We start from the raw sequence: 10,387 nt of genomic DNA on the forward strand, positions 1-10,387 counted from the left end.
ATTATAATAAAATTATGCTAACTTTGATAAGAATCTTGTAAATAATAGCATTCATTGTCAGAATTAAAGAGATTTTAATTTATTTCATATTTATTGAAAGGTAGATTTGAAGAATTATTTAAGAAAACACAATGTTTCACTATGTTTTATTTTGTTACCAAAAGCACAGATACATAAATGCAAAATAAACCTTTGACAATTAGTGTGTGCTTCAATTTTTACACTTATAAAAATAGAAGTCCTAGAAAAAAAAAACACTCTAGATAAAAATGAATACTTTTTAAAAGTTAATAATTGGAATTAAAATTCCTACAAAAAAAGATGTAATAAAAATAGATATAACTTTACTATTTGCCTCTTTGCCACCTTTGCTTAGAATACAACATAGCAACCGATAGCCTTATTAAATTAATTTTCAATGTATATTTTTTATGGTTAGAAAGTTATAATTGCTCAAGGATTTACTCTGAAATGTCTAAACCGACACTTTTAAATCTTTCATAAATATTTTCTAGATCCACACCAAGAACCCCAAGCTACAATTAAAATATCAATCAGTAGACTATCCATTTATAATAGATTTAATGGGCCTGTACATGCTAATAATGAAGAAATGCTATGGTTTACAGATTTTATATAAAAGCACGCCTTATGAAAGCTAATGACTCATGCAAATGAAAGTAATGTTTTAGAAATATAATGTGAGTTTAGAAAAGCAAGTGATTTGATAAATTTGTACAGAAGAAATTTAATTTTTTCTTACTTCTTGTTGATATTTTCACATTTATTAACTTTAAAATGCTTTACCCAGAATCCATTTGGATAATAGTTTGAAGATAATGAGCATTTGAGAACTTAAGCAAAAGTACTTTAAAATGTGTACCTTTCAATGTTTGCCTTATAAATCATTTTCCAAAAAGAATTCAGATCATACACCTTGTTTAATATGCTTGGCTATTTTATGTCTATTCATGTTAACATTTAAATGAAATGTTTGCATTGTCCAATATTCTGATCCTTTCTTTGGCCCTCTATTTAAAATACAAACTTCTCTAAACTTTAAAATATCCCTACTAGCCCTACATACTAAAATATTAAAGTATCATAACCTTTTTAATAGAATTAGAAATGTATCTTATTTTTCATATTCATTCAGAAATTATAAAACTTATCCAAATTGCAACATATGTAATAAAATTTTAAATTTCAGGTTAGAACTATTTGGAAATATTTGGAGCCTATAATGGAACATATATATATTATTACATTATATAAGTGCATTATGTATTATATATTTATACATAAGAACATTATATATTATTACATTTTATAAGTATCATTATAACTATGTAATTGTTTTTAAAGTATTTATGTGCTAGAGTTTAAACCAGTTGTATTTATATTAGTTAAATGAATATAATATTTTGCTTTCCTTTATGACACTTAATAATTCATTCTTTATGATATGCATGCCACTTATTTCTAAAATGAGATGGAGTGACCTAAATATTAAACATGTTAAATGGGGAAAAAACAATAAACACAGAAAATCTGAAAAAAGAAACACTGTATTATATCTACAATGTTGTAAGTTATAAATAAGTAAAGGCAGTTATAAGATAGTATTTTTTAAAAAAGAGGAATAGCCATGTGTTCATATAAAGCTTAGTAGATGATCTAAGTGGGATGTATTAATTACTTGTTATATAAGAGACTTGGAATAGCCCTGAAGCTGATATTTTTTTCAGTCACTGTTTGCAAATGGTTCTGAAAACATTAACTCAATTCTTATTTATAGAAAAAGAAAAGCCTGATAGTCTTAAGATTGCATAAGTCAACACATTTTCCTCATCTGATGAAGTGGATGAAATGGTGTATTTGTAAACAGCAGTAAATACAGTTGTGCTGAAATTACTAATATTTAACATTGAATAAGAAACATCTTACAAAGCCTTTTCCTAAATACCTTCCATTTTTCATAGAACTCAGCACCTGAAAATGGACTGCAAAAACTGAGCCTGTTGATGATAACTGATACAGTTTTTCCCCCCAGTTTTCAATTTTCCTCTCAAGGACCTCCTCATACAACTCATCATTGATGTTGAGAACGACGGACAGCATCGTTGCCACTGCATCCTCTAATTATCTGTTCACAATGGCCTGGATTGCTCCGGAGTTTGCTGTGGACAAGTATGTTGGACAGCTACCTATCCCTGGTGTTGAAGAGTGGGTAACTGCCCTCAGTTGACTTCATTTTCTATCTCGTCTCACTTTGGTGAAAACTGCCTCCCTTCTCCAAGGTACGAACCATCAAGTTGAAGTTTTAGATTTGATTGAATTCACTGAAGATGTTGACTATGTAAAAAAGGATATAGAGAAATCTCACAGAGCTCAAAGGCAAGATGCGAAGTTGGGCTTAATGAGAACCGAAAGCAATCAAGAAAACAGAGCCACTCTTTTCTCTTACTGGAGCTGCATAGATCATCTCCTCTTGGTTTTTCTATAAATCTCTAGCTCTCTCTGCTCTACTATTGCTGTGCTTTATAGATCCACCTCAGGACCCAACAAGGCCACCAAATCTACATGGCAATCTTTCAGTTCCCATAGAAGCCACCCATTGGCTAGAAAACATGTCATTTAGTTCAAAAGTCTAGAGAGAGAAAAACCTCAGAAGGTAAGGAGGAGTCAGAGGATTGGGAGGCTTGTCCATCCCTGGGCAATCAGCCGTGATCACAGTCAGAAGAGTCATATGGGTGGAGCTGCCTGTGTCGAGGCTATGAGGAAGTTCACGTTCTGAGGTGGGCATATGACACTTCTGAATACAGGAAGATCCCAGGATGCTGTCGTTTCCAGAGTTTGACTTTTGTGACACTGAACTTAGTTGAGGTAAATAATTAGGCCAGAATAGGCCCCTGTTCTTGAGAAATTGCAGAAAATTGTTGTTAAGGGAGGTTTTTTGTATTTGGGTTATTTTATTTATTTATTTAATTTATTTAAAGATTTACTTATTTATTTTAGAGAGAGAGAGGGAGGGTGCACTCATCTGCTGACAAGTAGGGGGAGGGTCATGAAGGCAAGAGTCTCCAGCAACTCCCCTGAGGAGGGATTCCCTAAACAAGACTCATGACCCTGAGATCATGATCTGGGCCAAAACCAAGAGCTGGATGCTTAAGTGACTGAGCCACCCAGGCACCCCTGGGTTTTTTTTTTTAATTTATGTATTTGAGGCAGGTAAACCAAAGCCCGTGAGAATAAATGTCTGTTAAAGGACAGTGCTACATATGATGCTATCTCCAGTCAACAACTACTTTATTTTCACAAACTATTCAGTAGTGTACTATGAGAATCAGAAGTGTTTTCTTGATTTGAAGTAGATCAATTATGTGATTATCAAACTGTCAGGCTACATCGAGAGAGAGGAAAAAAAATACAGTGTATTGAACACGACACTAGGGATTTTAACTAATATTAATTATTTAGACCTCATAAGATTATTGAGCTAAGAAGATTCATTCCCGTTTTACAGATGAAGATCCTAAAGGCCGGAAAAGTCCAGTTGCTTAATATCCTGCTGCTTATGTATTGCAATGATTGCTTTTGAATCCATATCTATTTGAAACTGAAGTCTATTATTTAACTGCACTGTATCACCTATTAAAAAAAAAAAAAGCCAGGAATTTTCGATGGCTTTTAATGGCTCAAGAACACTTGATAATTTCAGTAAAGAATTCCTTTTGGATATCTCTTCCCCCATATCTTTTTGATCCACAGTACACACTGATAAAGAAAACTATGCATGTTAAAATAAGAGGTTTTAATTTATTCGTTTATCCAGCAAAAATGTTTTTGAAAGGAACACATTTCAAGAATACTTTCTGAATTAGTAGCCTGTTTTATTTTAGCTGTGGAGTATGCATCCGTATCTAGAAAGGTGTCTGATAAGAAAGAGCTCCCTGCAGAAATAGGACCAAAGACAGGAGAGCAGCAGGACACTGGGCTGAGACTTTAGAGTTGGGGGAGCCTGAGTTTAATTCACCCCCAAATCCTTGTTCTACCTCTTCCCAGTGATGTGGACTTGCACAGAGAACTTCAGCTCCTTCTATGTTTAATTCCTTCCTTTGTAAGATAGGGGTAAATAATATTTATTTCATAGGATTCCTGAGTAATTTTAAATCAAAAATGAGATTTTTAGAAATGATTTTTCATAGTGACTGCCATCTAATAAATGTCAAATATATGGGTTTTATTATGAATATTTATGATATTACTGACAATATTAATATTTGTTACTAATATTTATTATTTATAATTTATTGTTTCTGTTGATGAAAATAAATCCGTGGAGCCAGCTGAAGAAAGGATGACAGGTAGACTCCCCTACTTGGGTTTTAGGTTTTCCAATGATTACTGTATATGGATGTTTCTTGTTCCCTGATTAAAGAATTTACTTTTTAAAAAGCATTGATTAAACAGTATGTGAGTCGAAAACAAGATAAAATAAGTGAATGTAAATTTTAAATCAAGTCTGGGTACAATTAGTAAGAACGAGACTAAAAAGGCAGCCGGCACAGAATGACTACAGTCCGTGAGCTGCGTGCGTGCCAGGCTGGGTTGTGAGAGCTCTACACGGGTTCGGTTGATTGCGCCTCCTCACTCATCTGTGAGGAGGTGCTCGTCGCAGGTCAGCATCGAGCCAGCTGTGGGCCCTCAGCCCTTTTGTCTTCCCGGCCCCTTTCCCCACCTAAAAATATTTAAAATGATATTCTACAGGTAGGTTGGTAAAAAGGCCAATATATTAATATTTTAAAACATTTTCTTTGAGCTAAAGGTTTTTTTTTCCCTGATTTTAAAAGAAATTAAAACATTTTCTTGAGCCCTTAAAAGTACTGTGGACCCTAGTCCCTGTGCCTCTTGTGCCTGACCGGGAATGTGGCCGTGCCGGCCGGCGTGGCCACGTGTGGCCCATGGTAGACCACGGCACTTGTTAAGGAGCCACTGTGCAGGCTCTGAGAGAAGAAAAGAAAGGGAAGACGAACTAGATGGCATTTCGCTTTGCATTTGTATTGTAAGGACCGCCTTCTTCATCGGAGAAACAATTTTACCGTCAGTTGGAAAGCTTTTGTGAAACGTCCTACTGCCAGATGAAATGAGCCGATTTTTGCCTGCAGGTGGTGCTAGATCCTCAGTTCCCAGGTACCACGCCAGAAATGCGAAAGGACGACTTCATAAGAGAGCATAGTAAATATTTAATGCAAACAGGACATTCTTCAAAATTAAAATTCTTCATTAATACCGTATCCGTCTTTCCTGCGAGCCTAGATGTCTTCATCTCACCTGGTAAGTAGTCAATAACAACAGCCACTTGCCTGAGCGGCGTGAACAATTCATTCAAAGATGTGGTGATTTACCCAATCTATACTAGATTGAAATTGTTGTAAGAGTAGCATTAGTGTCAGCAGAACACCTTTTGATTTTTCATATATACACTGAACTTGGAAAATTCTAGCAATTAAAATAGCCAGTAGGTTCAAGTATTTTAAAATTAAACCTTTTTAACCCTGTTGTTAACAAATAATCCTAAATCAATATGTAGCACACCCTTGTGAGAGAGAGAAAAAAATCTTTGTAAAGGATGCTTTCCTGAATGTGCTTCTTCTTGGTACCATTGTTCTGTCTGCAGGAGGTAGGGTCCCCCCAGCTGCATGTCTTGTACATGACAATACTTGAAGGATCTTTGACTCAAGACACTAAGAACTTGAGAAAAGTAGTAAAGCTTACTGGATACAAATATTATAGTGAAAATAATCCCAATTTATTTTATTTTTCAATTCCCTCAGATAGACATGTCAGACAGACAGATACAAAGACAGATCAAAATATATAGAATGGCTTCTGATATTGGACTTCAGTCTTCCTCACCATGGAATTGGTGGTAATCCTTGTTAATGTGGCCAAGAAATATTGTTAATTGTCTAATTTAGATTCTCATTCTAGGATCTAGGGATCTTCGTCTGCATTTCCTTGACTGCTTTGGCTCAGTGCTGTCTAAGTTGAGATGTTCCTTTCTTGGTTAATGGCTCTGATTACAAATCAAAGGAAATTCGTAGGGTTTGCTTATTCCATGGCCCCAAGTGGTGTTTTTATTATTTTTATTTGTTTGTTTTTATTTCTTTTTTAAAAGATTTATTTATTTTAGAGAGAGAAAGTGCCCAGGAGCATGTGCAAGTGGGGGGGGGGGACAGGAGGGGAAGATGGAGAGAGAGAATCTCAGGCATACTCCCTGCTGAGTGTAGAGCCTGATGGAGGGCTTGATCCCACGACCCTGAGATTATGACCTGAACCAAAATCAAAAGTGGGACACTTAACCAACTGAGCCACCCAGGTACCCTATCAAGTTGTGTTTTTAGCTATTAAGACCTGACACTCATTTCTAGGGAAGATCTTGATGCTGCCTTGATGTTGGTTAATACAGATGGCAGTCGAAGGATTCCTCATTCCCCTACTCTGACTGCTTTTTGCACCTCAGCATTCTCTGCTGATGCATTCTCGCTGATGACTGACAATTTCAGAGGACTGTAAAAGTGGACAGGATTTTTTTTTTTTTTAATTATTTCAAATCCTTTCTGGTGGTAATTGTCAATTTTTTCTTTGGAGTTGACCTGAATCCTGTCTCTCCATGTCAAAGAGTCAAGCCATATCCAGTGTAATGTCATAAGCATAGCCTGCTGCAGCATTACAAGTGAAATGATAAAGTATTAGTGATGATATGCATAGTCTGACCTCTTCATTGCCTACACAGTGGACGACATAGAAGAGCAGAATGGTTCAATCCAGGAAAGAAAAAAATCACAAGGCACCAACAGAGCTTGGTGAAAAATGTGGATACCTTTACAGAGAAAATGCATCATGTCTCACGTGAGTCACAGACAAATACTTTGAAAAAAATATTTTAGTTTTATTTGTCTCCCCATAAAAGAAATAGCTGTAGGAAATGGAAATTTGCATTACCAGAACATAAAGCCTGAATTGCTCATTTTGAGGGTTTGGCATATGGCTGTGTGCCTGGCTTTGCAGAGCAAGAGTGGGATTTTTCTAGAGCCATATGGTTGAATCAAGAAGGGCAACGGGCTAGAGCGGACAGAAGGCAGTTTACAGTTAATGATAAAGTCCTGATGCATAATATATTCTGAAAAGCTTCCAACATTAGATTCACATTAAAAAGGAGGAGGTTGCCAAGGAATGCATTGTTTTTTTTCACCTGAAATGAGAGAACAAAGATCCCAAACAGAACACTACCTGTGAGCTCTGTTTAGAAGACCTAACCTTCCTATCACTGTTAAGCCAGGCAATTAAGAGAAAATTCCTATTTGTAATTGTTTTGAACACCATAACAGTCTTCCAAGTGAGTAAATATTGAGTTTCCACTAAAACAAAAAACTCCTTTACCAAACCAGGCAGGCAGGCTGATTATAAGCTCTGCCAGTCCCTATTACTAAGCACCAGTGAGAAAACTTGCTAGAAAGAGGGGATTGGTAGGCTCCCCACCCTTAGGGAATACTAAAAAGACAAGCATGGATGAAACCAAAATGAATAATGTTCATAACTTCTGATAGAATACTCATGCGGAAAATATACATGTGAGATTTTAACTAATGAGGCTCCAAGCTCTTTGTAAAAGCCACATTGCAATTAATTAAGATGATTGCTACTCATTATTTTTTAAAAAGCAAAGTGAGTTCCTTATTATAGGCATAAAACTGTCAGAAGAGAGCAAATACTCTTATACTACCATATGATAGTTTTTACGCTAAACTAGATAAAATATTTAAGACTAGCTTTATTATTTTTAAGCTGTTCATTTGAGTTGGAATTGACATATGATTATGAATACTTTAGCTAATATATAATAATAATTGAATGAACAAATAAAAATTAAAATCAAAATCTGTAACCTTTCATTGAGGCCCAAATTTAAATTATCACATCTACTATTAAGAGTAGTGCTATGAACTGGGAACTGTCCGTGAAAATTTTGAGAGATGCGGACATTAAAGTGAACACATGGAGATTTAAAATAATAACCTCTGATATGTTACTCTTCTGATAATTTAGTAATTAGGGCAATAATTCCACTGCCAAAAATATTTATTGTGGCACAGTTTCCAATATGAAAAAATAAAAATTAATAAGGAATATCTTAAGTGACTCAATAGTAAAATAGTTAAATTACTATATACTCATCTATAGAATTTCTGTACACCCAATGAAATAAGGATTCATGCAGAACTATATATCTTGTAAAGATGGCTATGTTTTAGCAAATGAAAAAGGTGAGGAGGCAAATTTCCAGACAATAATTACAGTATACTTTCATTTTAAAATGTATATGTTTGCACATGTGTAAAAACATGTGTATTTTTAATAGCACAGAAAATTTCTAAAAAGGCAAATATCAAATGTTTTAAATTGGATATGTCAGGAAAGTGGGACTAGGAGCTGAAGGGTGATGTAGGTAGATTTTAATTATTATTTCATATATCTTTGTACGGCTTAAAATTTTTATAGTGATCTTATTTTTGCAATTTATATTTTTGCAGAATTTCCAATTAGCCCCAAACAATGCAGCTTTCTTGAAATGCCAATTAAGAGATATTCAGAATAATAAGAATTGAAAATCAAAGAACCAATGCGTAGTTTTCTTTAACTGAAAAGGGTAAATAAAAATTAATTAAATTTAAAATTTATTATGTTCTTTGTATAAAATTTTAGCCATGGTACTTACCTCTTTTCAGAGAAAAGATTTTGCTAATTCATTATTACATATGTATTGAACTTGGAAACCATTGTATTTAAATTAGGGAGAATGGTTTACTGTCCCATGAGTATTATCATAAGATTAAAATTAATTGCTCAGAATTTTCATATGAGGCCAAACTGGACAGGTAATCAGTCACAGGCTAATGTTATTAGCTTGATTCATGTTATCAAACTGTATTTCTAATACCATCAGGCAAGGGGGTGGGCAGGAGAGAAATATGCTACATATGAAAATGATGAAACCAAGTTCTTTTGATTGCATTGGTTCTACTATTTAGAGGTCACATTTACAGCTAAGAGTTGAGTTTATTACCTGAATAATTCAAGCAAAGAGTTCACATTTGCCTAAATTTATGGGAGAAAATACACCACAAAATAATGTTTTATACTTACAAGTTGTAGAGTGCCTATTTGTAAAATTTTGGAACATTTAAAGGAATTACTTAATGATACTTAATATGAATTAATGAACATTTTACTTTACAGATAGAATTAAAATGCTCTATTCATGGGGCGCCTGGGTGGCACAGCGGTTAAGCGTCTGCCTTTGGCTCAGGGCGTGATCCCGGCGTTCTGGGATCGAGCGCCACATCAGGCTCCTCTGCTATGAGTCTGCTTCTTCCTCTCCCACTCCCCCTGCTTGTGTTCCCTCTCTCGCTGGCTGTCTCTCTGTCTGTCAAATAAATAAATAAAATCTTAAAAAAAAAATGCTCTATTCATTATACGTGTGTGTGTGTGTGTGTGTGTGTATAGTATGGGGTAGCTAGAGATGAAGCAACCGTCCCAAAGACTCATGAATCAAATGAAATGCAATGGCTAATTTTCAGTAGAAACTAAAGAGGTCAGTTTTGAATAGGTAGAGATTTGTTTCAGAAGAGGACCAGTACCTCTCTTTTTGAAAAAATATGTGGTATTTTATGCATGCAAAAGAAAATAGTACTGTATCTCTAAAGTTATAAAGCATACCAAAATGGACACCCACAATTCAATCATCCAATCCAGAAATATGCAATATCAATATGATTGCACCTACTTCTATGCTCCTCTTGTGACTCTGCTTCTTCCCACCCCAAACTGCTACCCTGTATTTTGTTTATTACCTGTGCCAGACAACCTCTAAGATGGCCACCAATGACTACCACTTTCTCATAGTCATACATACCCTCATGTAATCCCCTTCCTTTGGGAGTGGGCTGCATTTAATCGTTCACTTCTAACAAATAGAATATGAGAGAAGCAATCGCTGTCAATTCTTAGGTTATAGAATAACTATAGCTTCTCTCTCTCTCTCTCTTTCTCCCCCTCCTCTCTCTCTCTTCTCACTTCCCCTCTTTTGCTCTCTGGCTTGCTCTGAGGAAAGCCAATTGTCTTGCAGTCAGTTTACCTATGAAAGGGTAGCAAAGAATGAGGAGGGCCTCCAGCCAACAGCCAGGAAGAACCGAGGCCTTTAGTCCAACAACCCAGGAGGAATTGAATCTTGACAACCACTCTGAGTGATTTTGAAGTGGATCATCCCCAAGTCACGCCTTGAGATGAGACTGTAGCCCCAGGCATCACCCTAATTGAAACC

The 10,387-nt window shown here is 35.4% G+C and overlaps 1 long non-coding RNA gene across 1 annotated transcript; it reads left to right on the plus strand.

Moving 5' to 3' along the window:
* The first annotated feature begins 1,643 nt into the window (after positions 1–1,643).
* Positions 1,644–9,387, plus strand: LOC121105838. The gene is made up of 4 exons (XR_005838584.1): positions 1,644–2,300; positions 5,169–5,337; positions 6,800–6,915; positions 9,304–9,387. It is a non-coding gene; the product is annotated as an uncharacterized LOC121105838 (long non-coding RNA).
* The last annotated feature ends 1,000 nt before the right edge of the window (positions 9,388–10,387 follow it).

The sequence above is a fragment of the Ursus maritimus genome, unplaced genomic scaffold (genome assembly GCF_017311325.1).
Source record: "Ursus maritimus isolate PB19 unplaced genomic scaffold, ASM1731132v1 scaffold_3, whole genome shotgun sequence".
NCBI classification, from domain to species: Eukaryota; Metazoa; Chordata; class Mammalia; order Carnivora; family Ursidae; genus Ursus; species Ursus maritimus.